This window comes from Aquarana catesbeiana, linkage group LG05 (assembly GCF_042186555.1).
Source record: "Aquarana catesbeiana isolate 2022-GZ linkage group LG05, ASM4218655v1, whole genome shotgun sequence".
NCBI classification, from domain to species: domain Eukaryota; kingdom Metazoa; phylum Chordata; class Amphibia; order Anura; family Ranidae; genus Aquarana; species Aquarana catesbeiana.
The window spans coordinates 13,389,821-13,408,265 of NC_133328.1; positions in this window are offsets into that span (position 1 = coordinate 13,389,821).

Below are 18,445 nucleotides of genomic sequence, written 5' to 3' on the forward strand. Positions count from 1 at the left end.
TCTGTGTCCATCAAACCTGTGGTCGAATGTGCCTAAGCTTAGCTCTATTAGTCCAAGATTATTCTACATAGAGAGAAAAGATTCGACGTAGAGAGAAAAGATTCGACTTAGGGGAGGAAAGATTCGACATAGGGGAGAAAAGATTCGACGTAGGGGAGAAAAGATAAATAAAAATAATGATGATGATGAATGTTATTGGCTGATTGTAACCAAAGAGGAGGAGCAGTAAAATAGCTAGAACTAAGCACACACGTACTTTGGCTTATGGTGTCTGTTGAAAGTTCTAAGAAGATTCGACGGAGCAAGTAAACTATACGGCGTTGTACAGTTTATCTGCTCCGTCGAATCTTCTTTGCACATTCGACAGCCACCATAAGCCTTCAATGACAGATTCGACCTTAATTTGGATTTTCAGACGAATGCAATTTTTAACGAAAAACGAGATAAATAAAAAAGGAATTTCGGGAGTAACTAAATACATTTATTTTTCGGACGAAAACGAAATTCCGAAACGAAATATTTCAGTGTGCACATGTCTATTGCACATACCATACATTTCCTCCAAGAAGGTGCTCAGTTGTGCCCCAGGACATTTAGGAGGTTCCTCCAAGAAGGTGCTTGGTTGTGCCCCAGGACATTTAGGAGGTTCCTCCAAGAAGGTGCTCGGTTGTGCCCCAGCACATTTAGGAGGTTCCTCCAAGAAGGTGCTCGGTTGTGCCCCAAGACATTTAGGAGGTTCCTCCAAGAAGGTGCTCGGTTGTGCCCCAGGACATTTAGGAGGTCCTCCAAGAAGGTGCTCGGTTGTGCCCCAGGACATTTAGGAGGTTCCTCCAAGAAGGTGCTCGGTTGTGCCCCAGGACATTTAGGAGGTTCCTCTAAGAAGGTGCTCGATTGTGCCCCAGGACATTTAGGAGGTTCCTCCAAGAAGGTGCTCGGTTGTGCCCCAGGACATTTAGGAGGTTCCTCCAAGAAGGTGCTCGGTTGTGCCCCAGGACATTTAGGAGGTTCCTCCAAGAAGGTGCTCGGTTGTGCCCCAGGACATTTAAGAGGTTCCTCCAAGAAGGTGCTCGGTTGTGCCCCAGGACATTTAGCAGGCTCCTCCAAGAAAGTGCTCGGTTGTGCCCCAGGACATTTAGGAGGTTCCTCCAAGAAGGTGCTCGGTTGTGCCCCAGGACATTTAGGAGGTTCCTCCAAGAAGGTGCTCGGTTGAGCCCCAGGATATTTAGGAGGTTCCTCCAAGAAGGTGCTTGGTTGTGCCCCAGGACATTTAGGAGGTTCCTCCAAGAAGGTGCTCGGTTGTGCCCCAGGACATTTAGGAGGTTCCTCCAAAAAGGTGCTTGGTTGTGCCCCAGGACATTTAGGACCCTAGAAATCTCACTCTCCCACAATTTTTTTACTTGCAAACAATCTATTAGGGAACACGATGCCAACAGTTGGCTTTAAATAGTTATGGCAGTTGGACGGGGATGAAAATTCTGTCTCTAATATCTCCCAATTGGTTCCACCATAGCTACAGTATTTAAAGCACGTGATTCAGCTTGACAGCAACCACAAAAAGCTGAAATATGAGTTTGGGGTGGGTTGGCCTTTAAAGGCACGGTGTAGGTAGCCTGCATCCCTTGCGTCTATTTAAATGGCATGTTTTCATATTTTTCTGGGAGTGTACCTTTAACCCTAACAGATCCAGGTCTTCGTCTTTTATTGCAGGAGCACTGAGTTCCTGGCAATCTGTCTTAATGTGATTAGTGCGTTCCATGTGAAAGTACTTATTACAGCCAGACATTATATCACTACCTAATCCCAGAAAGACAATAAACTGACTGAGATTATGTGCTAGATTCATATTTAATCAAATCCAAGTTACTGAATCCTCCAGGACCCTCCAATGTGAAGAGTTCAAATATATATACATATATGAGTTGATGTTATGAGGATAATATATATCTCCCCGGCCTGGCAGCTTTCACAACTTCCTCCCTGTTTTACAGAGATCCACAATCAGCAAAAAAAAAAAAGTAACTGCCTGGCTTGATTAATGTTTTGCAAATTTGGTCTTAAAATTCTTTACTGTTCCATCGATCTAACAGCTTTTTATTTAAAGTACAGTGCTGTGAAAAAGTATGTGCCCCCTTCCTGATTTTTAATTTTTTTTTTTTTTTTTAATATTTGTCACACTGATTTAGATCATCAAACAAATTTTAAAATTACACAAAGATAACCCGAGTAAACACAAAATGCAGTTTTTAAATGATGATTTCATTTATTAAGATGTCAAAACCCTGCCTGGCCCTACGGGAAAAAGTCATTGCCCCCCAAACCTATCTCTATTTAAATGATTTCTTGATTCAAAAGGTCTGGCACTAATCAGGCCTGGGTGTGGCAAGTGAATTTTAACTCAAATGTTCATAAAATGTGGTTATTCACAGTTCACTCATGATTTAGCGGGGGGGGGGGGGCTGCAATTTACGTTGTCACATAAAGCGAGGCAGGTTTGGACAGCATTTTTCCCTTAATAAATGAAATCATCATCATTTAAAAACTGCATTTTTTATTTACTCGGGTTATCTTTGTGTAATGTTAAAATTTGTTTGATGATCTGAATCATATAAGTGTGACAAATTTGCAAAAAAATTTAAAAAACAGGAAGGGGCAAATACTTTTTTCACAGCACTCTACATGTAAACCCAATAGTGTAAACTGTATATACTTATACACACACACACTTAAAAATAAATGTAAACAAACTTTTAAAATGTATCAAAACATGTACATTGTCAGTAGAGCAGTGGACGGTGTCAGTAGGGCAGTGGATGGTGTCAGTAGGGCAGTGGATGGTGTCAGTAGAGCAGTGGATGGTATCAGTAGAGCAGTGGATGGTGTCAGTAGGGCAGTGGACGGTGTCAGTAGAGCAGTGAATGGTGTCAGTAGAGCAGTGGATGGTATCAGTAGAGCAGTGGATGGTGTCAGTAGGGCAGTGGACGGTGTCAGTAGAGCAGTGAATGGTGTCAGTAGGGCAGTGGATGGTGTCAGTAGAGCAGTGGATGGTGTCAGTAGGGCAGTGGATGGTGTCAGTAGGGCAGTGGACGGTGTCAGTAGGGCAGTGGATGGTGTCAGTAGGGCAGTGGATGGTGTCAGTAGGGCAGTGGATGGTGTCAGTAAAGCAGTGGATGGTGTCAGTAGAGCAGTGGATGGTGTCAGTAGAGCAGTGGATGGTATCAGTAGAGCAGTGGATGGTGTCAGTAGGGCAGTGGACGGTGTCAGTAGAGCAGTGAATGGTGTCAGTAGGGCAGTGGATGGTGTCAGTAGAGCAGTGGATGGTGTCAGTAGGGCAGTGGACGGTGTCAGTAGAGCAGTGAATGGTGTCAGTAGGGCAGTGGATGGTGTCAGTAGAGCAGTGAATGGTGTCAGTAGGGCAGTGGATGGTGTCAGTAGGGCAGTGGACGGTGTCAGTAGAGCAGTGAATGGTGTCAGTAGGGCAGTGGATGGTGTCAGTAGGGCAGTGGATGGTGTCAGTAGGGCAGTGGATGGTGTCAGTACGGCAGTGGATGGTGTCAGTAGAGCAGTGGATGGTGTCAGTAGGGCAGTGAACGGTGTCAGTAGAGCAGTGGATGGTGTCAGTAGGGCAGTGGACGGTGTCAGTAGAGCAGTGGACGGTGTCAGTAGGGCAGTGGATGGTGTCAGTAGGGCAGTGGATGGTGTCAGTACGGCAGTGGATGGTGTCAGTAGGGCAGTGAACGGTGTCAGTAGAGCAGTGGACGGTGTCAGTAGAGAAGTGGACGGTGTCATTAGATGAGTGGATAGTGTCAGTAGAGCAGTGGATGGTGTCAGTAGGGCAGTGGATGGTGTCAGTAGAGCAGTGGATGGTGTCAGTAGGGCAGTGGACGGTGTCAGTAGTAGAGCAGTGGGTGGTGTCAGTAGAGCAGTGGACGGTGTCAGTAGAGCAGTGGACGGTGTCAGTAGGAAAGTGGATGGTGTCAGTAGAGCAGTGGACGGTGTCAGTAGGGCAGTGGATGGTGTCAGTAGAGCAGTGGATGGTATCAGTAGAGCAGTGGATGGTGTCAGTAGAGCAGTGGATGGTGTCAGTAGAGCAGTGGATGGTATCAGTAGAGCAGTGGATGGTGTCAGTAGGGCAGTGGACGGTGTCAGTAGAGCAGTGAATGGTGTCAGTAGGGCAGTGGATGGTGTCAGTAGGGCAGTGGATGGTGTCAGTAGAGCAGTGGATGGTATCAGTAGAGCAGTGGATGGTGTCAGTAGGGCAGTGGACGGTGTCAGTAGAGCAGTAAATGGTGTCAGTAGGGCAGTGGATGGTGTCAGTAGGGCAGTGGATGGTGTCAGTAGAGCAGTGGATGGTATCAGTAGAGCAGTGGATGGTGTCAGTAGAGCAGTGGATGGTGTCAGTAGAGCAGTGGATGGTATCAGTAGAGCAGTGGATGGTGTCAGTAGGGCAGTGGACGGTGTCAGTAGAGCAGTGAATGGTGTCAGTAGGGCAGTGGATGGTGTCAGTAGAGCAGTGGATGGTGTCAGTAGGGCAGTGGACGGTGTCAGTATGACAGTGGATGGTGTCAGTAGAGCAGTGGATGGTGTCAGTAGGGCAGTGGACGGTGTCAGTAGAGCAGTGAATGGTGTCAGTAGGGCAGTGGATGGTGTCAGTAGGGCAGTGGATGGTGTCAGTAGGGCAGTGGATGGTGTCAGTACGGCAGTGGATGGTGTCAGTAGAGCAGTGGATGGTGTCAGTAGGGCAGTGAACGGTGTCAGTAGAGCAGTGGATGGTGTCAGTAGGGCAGTGGACGGTGTCAGTAGAGCAGTGGACGGTGTCAGTAGGGCAGTGGATGGTGTCAGTAGGGCAGTGGATGGTGTCAGTTCGGCAGTGGATGGTGTCAGTAGGGCAGTGAACGGTGTCAGTAGAGCAGTGGACGGTGTCAGTAGAGAAGTGGACGGTGTCATTAGATGAGTGGATAGTGTCAGTAGAGCAGTGGATGGTGTCAGTAGGGCAGTGGATGGTGTCAGTAGAGCAGTGGATGGTGTCAGTAGGGCAGTGGACGGTGTCAGTAGTAGAGCAGTGGGCGGTGTCAGTAGAGCAGTGGACGGTGTCAGTAGAGCAGTGGACGGTGTCAGTAGAGCAGTGGATGGTGTCAGTAGGGCAGTGGACGGTGTCAGTAGGGCAGTGGATGGTGTCAGTAGGGCAGTGGATGGTGTCAGTAGGGCAGTCTACGGTGTCAGTAGTAGAGCAGTGGACGGTGTCAGTAGAGCAGTGGATGGTGTCAGTAGAGCAGTGGATGGTGTCAGTAGGGCAGTGGACGGTGTCAGTAGTAGAGCAGTGGACGGTGTCAGTAGAGCAGTGGACGGTGTCAGTAGAGCAGTGGACGGTGTCAGTAGGGCAGTGGACGGTGTCAGTAAAGCAGTGGATGGTGTCAGTAGGGCAGTGGATGGTGTCAGTAGAGCAGTGGATGGTGTCAGTAGAGCAGTGGACGGTGTCAGTAGAGCAGTGGATGGTGTCAGTAGAGCAGTGGACAGTGTCAGTAGAACAGTGGACGGTGTCAGTAGAGCAGTGGGCGGTGTCAGTAAGGCAGTGGACGGTGTCAGTAGAGCAGTGGACGGTGTCAGTAGAGCAGTGGATGGTGTCAGTAAGGCAGTGGATGGTGTCAGTAGAGCAGTGGATGGTGTCAGTAGGGCAGTTGACGGTGTCAGTAGGGCAGTGGACGTTGTCAGTAGAGCAGTGGATGTTGTCAGTAGAGCAGTGGATGGTGTCAGAAGAGCAGTGGATAGTGTCAGTAGGGCAGTGGATGGTGTCAGTAGGGCAAAGGATGGTGTCAGTAGAGCAGTGGATGGTGTCAGTAGAGCAGTGGATGGTATCAGTAGGGCAGTGGATGGTGACAGTAGGGCAGTGGATGGTGTCAGTAGAGCAGTGCATGGTGTCAGTAGGGCAGTGGATGGTGTCAGTAGTGCAGTGGATGGTGTCAGTAGAGCAGTGGATGGTGTCAGTAGGGCAGTGGATGGTGTCAGTAGAGCAGTGGATGGTGTCAGTAGAGCAGTGGATGCAGGGATGTGTAGTCAGGGGAAGCACCTGCTATGAACATTAAAAAAATTTAAAAAATAAAATCGAGCATTGAGGGTAGTAGCTCAGCGACCTGGGATCAGAGAGACCACCTTTTCCCAAAAATGTGTGCATTTGATACATTGTTGCAAAAGGTGGACTATGCGAGTAGTCAGGACTTTGTGCATTTTCCATGCCTTACCAGTGAACTCTATGTAACATGCAGCCTCTTCATTCCACCTAAAACATGAAGATGGGAACAGGCCTCCGGCTATTTCATTTGGTGAGATAATATTGAAGAACGATGCATGTCTAAAGGTTGCTCGGGTGCATGATTGGTGCAGTGTCAGTAATGACATGGATATGTGTAGCTTTAATAATTGGCTGTTGAAAGATCAATGATTACAATTCTGTATGCAGACTCTGGAGGGATATTCGGTCTTGTACACCACAAAAATTGAAAAGCACTTTCCAGGTTTTGAAGTATACGCTAAGCAATATATACAGAAGCAACAATGTAACGTTATGGTTGGACTGGATGGACTTGTGTCTTTTTTCAACCTGACTAACTATGTAACTATGTAACCTTGAACACTTTTTTTTCCATTGATGCTTAGTAATGTCAATGTAAAAAAAAAAAGTCTTTAAAGCTACATTGTTGCTTTTGTATATATAATATTATATTATAATTTGTTACAATATAATAACATAAATACGTTGTATAATATTATACATTTTTCGTTTCATTCGTTTTTTTTTTTTTTGTTTATTTTTGTTTTCCAGGTCATTCGTTATGATCGCAATTCGGAAATTTGAAAATTCATGAATTCGAAAATTCGTAAATTTGTAAATTAGGAAATTCGTAAATTCCAAAATCCAGAAAAAAGAAAGAAAATTGGAAAATTCGAAAGAATAACTAACTAACTAACTATTAATAACTAACTATTAAATTATAGGTATTGGAATTTCCTTTCAAATTTGGCTGTTAGTGAACGTAACGAATGCAAATTTATCCGAAGTTACAAATTTATCCGAAGTTACAAATTCTGCGAAATAACAAATGCTGCATCTAAACAAGTGGAGCGGAACAAATTAATAATAAATAATAATAGTAAAAAGGTTTTTTTACTATTATTGTTGTTTATTATTATGAATTTATTACGTTCCATTCGTTTAGATACAGCATTCATTTTTTTGGATAATTTGTAACTTCGGATAAATTTATATTCGTTGCGTCCACTAACAGCCAAATTTGAAAGGATATTCCAATACCTATAATTTAATAGTTAGTTCATATTAGTTAGTTAGTTAGTTACTCTTTCGAATTTGGGGATTTTCTTTCTTATTTTTGGATTTTCGAATTTACGAATATTGGAAAAAATGTTTTAAACAGGTTTTTGTGAATTTGGATATTTCCAAACGAATGAATTTGTCGAAATTTACTAAAAAAACAAATTTGGAAGGAAACGAATTGCACGTCTATAAGATATCCAATACCAATGCTATGCTGGAAGGTAAGCGAAAAAGACTTTGGGATTATAAAGGAAATACAATAACAAGGGAAGAGAATAGAATTAGGAAAAATACCAGCCTTCCAAATAAGAGAAGGTTAGAATTACCGAGTTATACAATAGGGATGTTGCACCCATGTGGCCGTTGCGGCCAGAATTTTGTTAAAGGAATTATCTTCACTGTGCATTGATTATTAATATCTTTTGCTATGTCCAAAAAACAAGGGTGGGTTGGAGGATTGTCCTGCATTTGTAATATTCTTTTGAGTTGCTGATAGTACATGAAGTAAAATTGTTCTGACTGAGGGCTGAAACTCTTAAGAGGCCCTTAGGGGTGTAAGAGTCCACGGCTTACTACGCATGCACCAATGGTGCGTTACCGCAACAGCTAATCCGTGCCAACTGAGCATGCGCCAACGACGCCTCAGGGCGTCAACCCGCACCTGCGCAGAAGACTTGATGGAAAAGGGAAGGAAAATGCCCAGGACCCGCACAGGAAGTGACCTCAACCTGATGGAAAAAGGCAGGAAAATACCCAGGACGCGCACAGGAAGTGACCTCAACCTGATGGAAAAGGGCAGGAAAATACCCAGGACGCGCACAGGAAGTGACATCAACCTGATGGGAAAAGGCGGGAAAATGCCTAGGAGGCGCACAGGAAGTGACCTCAAACTTCCCTAAATAAGCCCAGCCCAGATACTGCCTAATGGCTGGATTATCTTCAGTCCCCTTTTGTTCCTGTGCTAGTGTTTGATCTGTCTGAACCTGTTGTGACCTGGAAACCTGTTTGACTACTGTCTTAATTGCTGCTTGCCATTGACCTCGGATTTGTACCTTAACCATTCTACGTCTTTGCCCCTTTTGTACTCAGCTGCCAGATTGGAACCGACCCCGACTTGGATCTCGACCTTTCTTCTTCTGATTAACCCTTTTATTCTTCATTGCCCAACTGGACTTGACCTCGGCTCGGATCCCAGACCAAGGCTTGCATGGTGCTCCGCACCCCTAGCACCCCTGCCACTCAGTGTCCCCACCAAGTCTCTGTCTCCATCTCCAGAGGCTTTAAGGACCCGAGGTGCAAGGGAGGCCTCCCCACTAATTCGGTCTCACATCAGGTACGTGGCCTCCGTCACAAGGGGTCAGGTGTCACCATAGGTGTGTGCAGCCTGTTGCGTTGGGGTGTGCACATTCCCATAGACAAACTCCCAAACCTCGTAGACAGCCTTCCCAGAAGAGTTGAAGCTGTTATAGCTGCAAAGGGTGGGCCAACTCAATATTGAACCCTTTACAATATTCATGTGGGTGTAAAGGCAGGCGTCCCAATACTTTTGGTACTATAGTGTATTTGGAATGTGGCGTTGGGACAAAGATAGGAAATATTATTTGGACACATTTAAATGTACTTTGAGAACAACTGTATTGTACTGGGAAAATCTTCTAAACTTTAACAAAGAACCTCACGAGTAGAAAAATAAATAAATAATTGAAAGGAATTCTAGTTCTGGATGACCTAGACGACCATCTGGACAACCATCTCACCTTCTTCACAATAATCATACGACTGCTGGGATGCTCATAAAAGTTCTTCACTTCGGAGCCATTCCAAAGATCTTCAACCCCACAGACTGCTCTCATTATGTGAACTTCACCTACTTTGCCATCCAAGTGTCTATTCTTTCTTCTTCCACCTTTGTTCAGCTGCATTGTTTTTTTTTTTCTCTCTCTCTGATTCATATTTATGATGGTGCGTTTGGAATTTGGAAATGCATTACCGGAGATGGAATTGTTTCACGAAAAACCAGAAGTCTGCCTGATCTGAATTTAATGCGGTCAACATTGAAGGAGGATGAATCACACCGGTTGCACAGGGCCAAACAGCCACACACTCAATGTCAGAGGAATTTGGTGGAAGGAGAGGAAGACATCGCGGAGACATCCTCCGACGGCTTCCCAAACTCCCTGCTGGGCTGTTCCCCAATAAAGATTCTCTTTCACTTGGAAAGACAATCAATTTAGTCTGGTTGTGGCTTAGTGCGGTTAGTTGACTTAATGTTTTACAGATGAAAACAATTCATTATTCAAAAACCATCCAGCGGCGCATCAACGACATCGGAAATTAAAGCTGATCTGCTTGAAAGGCAACAACAATTTTAATGGTTTTGGACAATTGGCATTGGCTCCATGTAATAGATGAACAAATTGCTGTAACAATTATTTAAATTAGAGGTAACTTCTAACTGAACGACATTCATATGTATCAAACAATCGTAATTAAAAAAACTTGTTTTACATTTTAATTTGTCATTGTTACAGCACAACGCTGCTGATCTCCGGCAGTCCCTTACATTCACATCTACGTGATCTCTAGGGATGAGCCGAACTGTGCCCTGGGTTCGGTTTTAGCATTGTTCAGTGAATTTTAAAGAAGTTTGAATGCCGTAGCCTGAACCCCATCGAAATCAACAGGAGTCGTCAAAATAAAAATGGCCATTTTCTAATCGAATAGGCAAGGGGGAGTAAAAAAATAAAAAACAAAAAATATCATGAGGGATGGGCACTACCCTAGGGAACATGTGCCAATGCAAAACAAATAAATAAATATTAAAAATATAAAACAATATTTAAAAAAAAAGTATAACTAAAGGCAAAACTTTTTTTTTAAAGCTGCCAGACTAAAAATGGCCATTTTCTAAGCTAATAGGGAAGGGGAAGTAAAAAAAAAATATCATAAGGAATGGGCACTACCGTAAGGAAAATATACCAATGCAAAATAAATAAATAAATATAAAACAATAAAAAAAAAATAAAATATAAGTATAACTAAAGGCAAAACTTTTATTTTTTAAAGCTGTCAGATTAAAAATGTCCATTATCGAATTGCTAACCTAATAGGGAAGGGGGAGTCAATATATATATATAGATATATCTATATATAGATATATAGATATATCTATATATAGATATATATCATATGGAATGGGCACTACCCTAGGGAACATGTGCCAATGCAAAATAATTAAATAAATATTTAAAGCATAAAACAATAAAAAAAAAAAAAAAACTAAAGGTATAACTAAAGGCAAAACTTTTTTTCTTTCTCGAACATCACGGGACACAGAGCCACAGTAATTACTGATGGGTTATATAGGTATCACTGGTGATTGGACACTGGCACACCCTATCAGGAAGTTCAACCCCCTATATAATCCCTCCCCCTTGCAGGGATACCTCAGTTTTTACGCCAGTGTCTTAGGTGATGGACGTGTAAAGATGTCCTGTGCTGAGCTCCAAAGGGAACATCCTAAGATCCTATACTGGGGCAAGCCAGGCGAACCGGATCCATTCAAAGTGTCTTTTCATGGCCGAATTGAATGGTACCCGGGCCTCGTGTCCGAAGAAACGAGGTTTTACTCGTAATGCTTCTCTTTTTAGAGAGCTGGACCCCGCAGATCAGAAAATGGCTTTAAACTTCCTAATTTCTGGCGAGGTGCTTTACGGTCCCAGAACTGTTGGATCCCCCTACTGATGGGGGCCCCAGTCTCTGACGGTTTTTTCAAACGGAGCCCACCGTGAGAGGTGAAGATTGGGTCTGTGTAAACAGCACCCTGCGGCTGGATAAGGTAAGAGGAGATTCCACAGAATTTTTGAGTTCTAGTGGCTTTTCTCCTTTAAGGTAAATGCATGCTATGCCTATTGTGACCACCGGGGGCTGCCAAGAGCACAAACCTACACATGCTGAATGTCTGTCTCAGGTGTTGTAATCGCTGTGTATGTCCCAGCGTATCAAGCAGGCTGCAAGCAGGTAAGGTGGATGGGGGGATTTCTCATGTTTGAATGTTCCCCCCCAGGCTAGAGAGGGGCCACAGGGGTCTAGAAAGTGGTTCTACCACCCGGGCTCTGTGGCCTAATGGCCACCATCTCTGAAGATAGCCGTTCAGGCAAATCTTGTTACCAGTCTCCCTCCTTCCCCCCCCCCATCCCCAGCCTTTTCTCCAGACCATGACAGGAGAGTCGGCAGTGCGGGAAGCGCTCGTTTTTTTCAAAACTCGAGGGGGGGGGGGCGGTAGAGGAGGGGGCGGGATGTCAGCACAGAGTGTTTAGACTCCCACTCAGGCCAGCTGCAGGCTATTAAAGGCACTCTGTACAGGTGCACTCAGCCTTCTGAGAGACACAGAGCTGACGGTCGCATGTAAGGTGGGACACAGGCATTCTCCTAGGCAGCATTTACTGAAGTAACACCAGACTGAGCATTGGGTAGCAAGGCTTTTAGCCAGACTACATCGCTCAGCGGACAGTGTTCATTTGTATACCTCACATCTTGTTGCTTTGCACTATGGGTAGAAGAGGTTCAAGCACCCCAGGAACCAGAGACACTAGGGGATCTCGTTCAGGTTCTGAGGGCCCCCTGTCGGCAGCATCCTTCCCCCCTAAAGATGGGCCAGGGACGGCTAGCCAGGGAGAGCCATCGGGGTCAGGGGCTACACCTGCTTCTGGCACTTCAGCCCCTGTATATATTACACAAGAGGTTTTTTCCTCAACCATTAATGGTCTAGAGGAAAGATTAATGGCCGTGATTACGTCTTCACTCAGTGGAAGAAAACGCACTAGGCTTTCCTCTGTTCCCCAAGACCCTCAGACAGAGGAGCTCTGGGATAAAGGAGATGAATCCCTTTCAGAGGATCGGGATGGGATGGATGATTCCTCTTCGGAGGATTCAGGTGGAGAGGGACCCTCTGCGACTTCCCAAGAGGAGAAAGTCTTAGTGCAGATCCTCACTGGATTGGTCCGCTCCACATTTAAGTTGCCCATACCTGAAACTGCTAAAGAATCCTCTTCTGCTTTGGGGTCACTGAAACCTTTCCAAGCAGCACATGCTTTTCCTGTTCATACTTTACTTGAAAAGCTTATTTATTCTGAGTGGGATCACCCAGACAAACGTTTTTTTCCGCCGAGAAAGTTTTCAACACTTTATCCGATGGAAGAAAAGTTTATTAAAATGTGGGGAATTCCGGCTATTGATGCCGCCATTTCCTCAATAAATAATAGCCTGACTTGTCCTGTAGACAATGCTCAGATGCTCAGGGATCCTGTAGATAAAAGGATGGAATCCCTATTGAAGGATGTTTTCTCCTTAGCAGGATCAGTGGCCCAACCTGCAATAGCAGCGATTGGAGTCTGTCAATACTTAAGAGACCATGTTAAGCAGGTCATCAAAGTATTACCTGAACAGCAGGCCCAGGGGTTTGCTAACCTTCCAGCGGCCTTATGCTTTGTGGTTGACGCCATTAGAGATTCTATCGTGCAAACCTCCCGTCTTTCACTGGGGTTGGTGCATATACGTAGAATCCTATGGTTGAAAAATTGGTCAGCCGAAGCACCATGTAAGAAGCTACTGGCTGGGTTTCCATTTCGTGGTGCAAGGTTGTTTGGAGAGGACTTGGATAACTATATCAAGAGAATCTCTTGTGGGAAAAGCACTCTCTTACCTGTCAAGAAGAAGAGTAAGCGTCCCTCTTTCAAACGGACTCTTTCCCCAGCGCCGGGGGCTTCAGCCTCCAGGCAGTCTCGACGGCCGCCTCCATCGGGGTCCAGAGACAAGAGTCAACCCCAGGGACAAAAGAAGTCCTGGGGAAAGAAGCCTACTAGGCAAAACACTAAGACCTCTGCATGAGGGGGCGCCCCCGCTCACTCGAGTGGGGGGAAGACTGCGACAATTCTCAGAGCTCTGGCAGGAGGACTTCCAGAACAGATGGGTAGTCTCCACGGTAACCTTAGGGTACAAGCTGGAGTTTCAGGAATTCCCTTCTCCTCGGTTCCTCAGATCAAATGTTCCCAGAGACCCAGAGAAGAAGCAGTCGCTCCTTCTAGCGTTAGAGCGACTTTTGTCGCAGGAGGTCATTATGATAGTTCCCGCAAAGGACCAGGGATTGGGCTTCTATTCCAACCTTTTTACGGTCCAAAAGCCAAATGGGGATGTCAGGCCCATTTTGGACTTAAGGGATCTGAACCGATTCCTAAGGATTCAATCCTTCCGCATGGAATCAATTCGAACAGTAGTTCCCACCCTGCAGGGAGGAGAATTTCTGGCATCAATAGACATCAGAGATGCATATCTGCATGTGCCCATTTTTCCTGCTCATCAGAAGTTTCTGCGCTTCGAGGTAGGAGGGCGCCATTTCCAGTTTATGGCTCTGCCCTTTGGGATAGCCACTGCACCTCGAGTGTTCACAAAGATCTTGGCTCCTCCTCTGGCCAGATTAAGGGCTCAGGGTATAGCTGTCATAGCATACCTAGACGACCTGCTCTTGATAGACCGGTCGGTAGCCTCTTTGAATGGAAACTTGAGGACCACGGTCAGGTATCTAGAACACCTGGGTTGGATCCTCAACTTAGAAAAGTCTTTCCTAAAACCAGTAAGAAGACTGGAATATTTAGGTCTGATTATACATACAAGCCAGGAGAAAATATTTCTACCCCAGGCAAAGATCACTGCTTTGAGAGAGCTGATTCTGACAGTAAGGACCAAGAAGGGTCCCTCAGTCCGCCTTTGTATGAGGCTACTAGGGAAGATGGTGTCTTCATTCGAAGCAGTTCCCTATGCTCAGTTTCACTCAAGAATGCTGCAACACAGTATTCTGTCGACCTGGAACAAGAAGGTTCAGACATTAGACTTTCCGATGCACCTGTCGCATGCGGTGCGTCAGAGCCTCAATTGGTGGCTCATACCCGAAAACCTGCAGAAGGGGAAATCCTTTCTACCGGTTACCTGGACGGTGGCAACAACAGATGCCAGTCTGTCAGGTTGGGGAGCAGTTCTGGAACAGGCTGCGGTCCAAGGAGTATGGTCCAAGACAGAGAGGACCTTACCCATCAACATTCTGGAGATCCGGGCGATACATCTAGCTCTAAAAGCCTGGACTATCAGGCTACAGGGTTGTCCGGTCAGGATCCAGTCCGACAATGCCACAGCAATGGCTTATGTCAATCATCAGGGAGGCACCCGGAGCCGAGCTGCTCAAAAAGAGGTGAACCAGATCTTAGTCTGGGCAGAGATGCATGTGCCATGCATATCGGCAGTTTTCATCCCGGGAATAGAGAATTGGCAGGCGGACTATCTAAGTCGCCAGCAGTTACTTCCAGGGGAATGGTCTCTGCATCCCGACGTCTTTTGGGCCATATGCCAAAGATGGGGGGTTCCAGATGTAGATCTCTTTGCATCCCGATTCAACAAAAAGATAGACAGATTTGTGGCAAGGACAAAAGATCCTCTTGCATGCGGGACGGATGCGTTGGTGATTCCGTGGCATCGGTTCTCACTGATTTACGCATTCCCGCCTATTCTGCTACTACCACGACTCCTTCGCAGGATCAGGCAGGAAAGGAAGTCGGTACTTCTGGTGGCCCCCGCTTGGCCCAGAAGGACTTGGTATGCAGAAATAGTAAGGATGACGGTAGGTTCCCCGTGGACACTACCGGAATGCCCAGACCTGTTATCTCAAGGTCCAGTGTTCCATCCTGCCTTACAAACGATAAATTTGACGGTTTGGCTATTGAGACCCACGTTCTGAAGAGTCGTGGGCTCTCAGGTCCTGTCATATCTACCTTGATTAATGCAAGGAAGCCAGCTTCCAGGATGATTTATCATAGAGTCTGGAAAGCTTATATAACCTGGTGTGAATCCAGAGGTTGGCATCCCAGGAAATATGTCATAGGTAGAATCCTTGATTTTCTACAGATGGGATTAGAGATGAAGCTGGCCTTGAGTACCATCAAGGGCCAGGTCTCTGCTTTATCAGTATTATTTCAGCGGCCACTTGCTTCGCATTCTTTGGTCCGAAACTTTATGCAGGGGGTGATGCGTCTTAATCCTCCGGTTAAAGCGCCCCTAAACCCCTGGGACTTGAATTTGGTCCTGGCTGTGTTACAGAAACGGCCTTTTGAACCAATAAGTCAGATTCCTTTGGTCTTGTTGACAAGGAAATTAATTTTTCTGGTGGCCATCTCTTCTGCTAGAAGAGTATCAGAATTAGCAGCTCTTTCCTGTAAGGAGCCTTATTTGATTATACACAAGGATAGAGTGGTACTACGCCCTCATCCTAGTTTTTTACCGAAGGTGGTTTCTGATTTTCATTTAAACCAAGACATTGTTCTACCTTCCTTTTTTCCAGATCCCTGTTCTTCGGAAGAGAGATCTCTACATTCGTTGGATGTAGTAAGAGCAGTTAAGGCCTATCTAAGGGCAACTACTCAGATCCGCAAGACGGATGTTTTGTTTGTGCTAAATGGATTCGACAGTTGATCATTCAAGCTTACGGTTTGAAACAGAAGATTCCTCCGTTTCAGATCAGGGCACATTCCACAAGGGCTATTGGTGCTTCTTGGGCAGTGCATCACCGGGCCTCTATGGCTCAAATCTGCAAGGCCGCAACCTGGTCTTCAGTTCATACATTCACCAGATTCTATCAGGTGGATGTGAGAAGGCATGATGATATCGCCTTTGGGCGTAGTGTGCTGCAGGCAGCAGTACAGGGTCCTCAGGTCTGATTGCACCCTACTTGGTCGTGGTTCCCCCCCTCAGGTAGCATTGCTCTGGGACATCCCATCAGTAATTACTGTGGCTCTGTGTCCCGTGATGTTCGAGAAAGAAAATAGGATTTTTTAAAACAGCTTACCTGTAAAATCCTTTTCTTTCGAAGGACATCACGGGACACAGAGGTCCCACCCCTCTTCTAATACACTATATTGCTTGGCTACAAAACTGAGGTATCCCTGCAAGGGGGAGGGATTATATAGGGGGTTGAACTTCCTGATAGGGTGTGCCAGTGTCCAATCACCAGTGATACCTATATAACCCATCAGTAATTACTGTGGCTCTGTGTCCCGTGATGTCCTTCGAAAGAAAAGGATTTTACAGGTAAGCTGTTTTAAAAAATCCTATTTTTTTTTTTAAAGCTGTCAAAAAGCTGTCAAAATGGCCATTTTATAAACTAATAGGGAAGGGGGAGTCAAGAAAAAAAAATATCATAAGGAATGGACACTACCGTAAGGAACAAGATATACACTGAAGCGGCCAAGGCAGCAAAGTGTAGCAAAAGAAGTGGGACTTTAAATGAAGCTCATGGTGACAAAATGAACTCAATGGTGGACGATAAAAAATTGTTTTAATATTGCATAAAAACATATTCAACCAAAATAAAATTGTACATACATGAGGCTGCACCCATAACTAGGCGCCAGACTCTATAGTAACAACAACTGGTAACAACATGTTTACAATCCTGTATAATAATGATAAAATTTGGGGAGTCCACTAGTGTTCATAGAGTGTAAAAACATTTCAAAAGATAACAACTGCACAGTCAGAAGTTTTCAGATCCTTCATCGGTAGAAATGTAAAAATTGCATAATATGATGGGTATATATATGGTTCACAACATCAAATAGCTCGACGCGTTTTGCGGCTTAAAGCCGCTCTTCAGGAGCAGAAATGCGATTTGTCTGTAATAAAAAATGCATAGAAAATCAATAACCCAGTTGGGGGAGTATGGGTAACCTACCACCCAAAGCCCGGGTAGGGCATATAAACTTACTGGGTATGTGCACCAGGACACAGGACGTCCAGGTCAATGGGCCAGCACTGGTGCCCCTCCTTCCCCCGCCCGTCATATGACGTTCGGGGGGTGGCCACGCTACCACTGCGCATCGACGTCACACACGCACATCGGGTGTGCGGCGTCTGTTGACGCGGCCCTTCCGGTGTTTGCTATCCATCTGCGCGAGCAGTGAGGGGCTATAATCCGGCGCCGGCCAGTGGGCAACCTTTTGCCTATGCGTCGGCGTCTGGATGCCCCTCCTTTTACGCTCGCGTGTGGTGACGTTGGGGGCGGGTCCTTGGCGGCAGTATATGCGGTCAGCGGCCCTGGCGCGTTCCAGTACTCTCTGAGCTCCCTGCCAGATAGGCTCTACACTTTGGTTGGACGGTTTGTCCTTTTTCCCCCCCATCAGGTACATTTCCTAGCTTCTCCCCTCTCTTTTCCCTCCCTTACACTGGGGGTTTTGGTGCTGACCTTCCACCATGGTCTTTCACCCTCACCCCTGGTTGACCACCAACCACCCTTTCTGCCCCCTTCCCCTCCCAATCCTACTTTCTCACTGTTACATTCACATGTGTTTGTTTTGTTCACATTGTCCCACACGTATAGGGTTTTTCAATTATTTCTTCACATCAGGTGAGCCTGGGAGCGGTGGTCTGCTGTGCTCGTTGTCTGTGTTGCCTGCCGCCACAGGACGCGCTCTCTCGGCTCCCGTTACTGACCATGGGCTGGCCCATTGACCTGGACGTCCTGTGTCCTGGTGCACATACCCAGTAAGTTTATATGCCCTACCCGGGCTTTGGGTGGTAGGTTACCCATACTCCCCCAACTGGGTTATTGATTTTCTATGCATTTTTTATTACAGACAAATCGCATTTCTGCTCCTGAAGAGCGGCTTTAAGCCGCGAAACGCGTCGAGCTATTTGATGTTGTGAACCATATATATACCCATCATATTATGCAATTTTTACATTTCTACCGATGAAGGATCTGAAAACTTCTGACTGTGCAGTTGTTATCTTTTGAAATGTTTTTACACTCTATGAACACTAGTGGACTCCCCAAATTTTATCATTATTATACAGGATTGTAAACATGTTGTTACCAGTTGTTGTTACTATAGAGTCTGGCGCCTAGTTATGGGTGCAGCCTCATGTATGTACAATTTTATTTTGGTTGAATATGTTTTTATGCAATATTAAAACAATTTTTTATCGTCCACCATTGAGTTCATTTTGTCACCATGAGCTTCATTTAAAGTCCCACTTCTTTTGCTACACTTTGCTGCCTTGGCCGCTTCAGTGTAT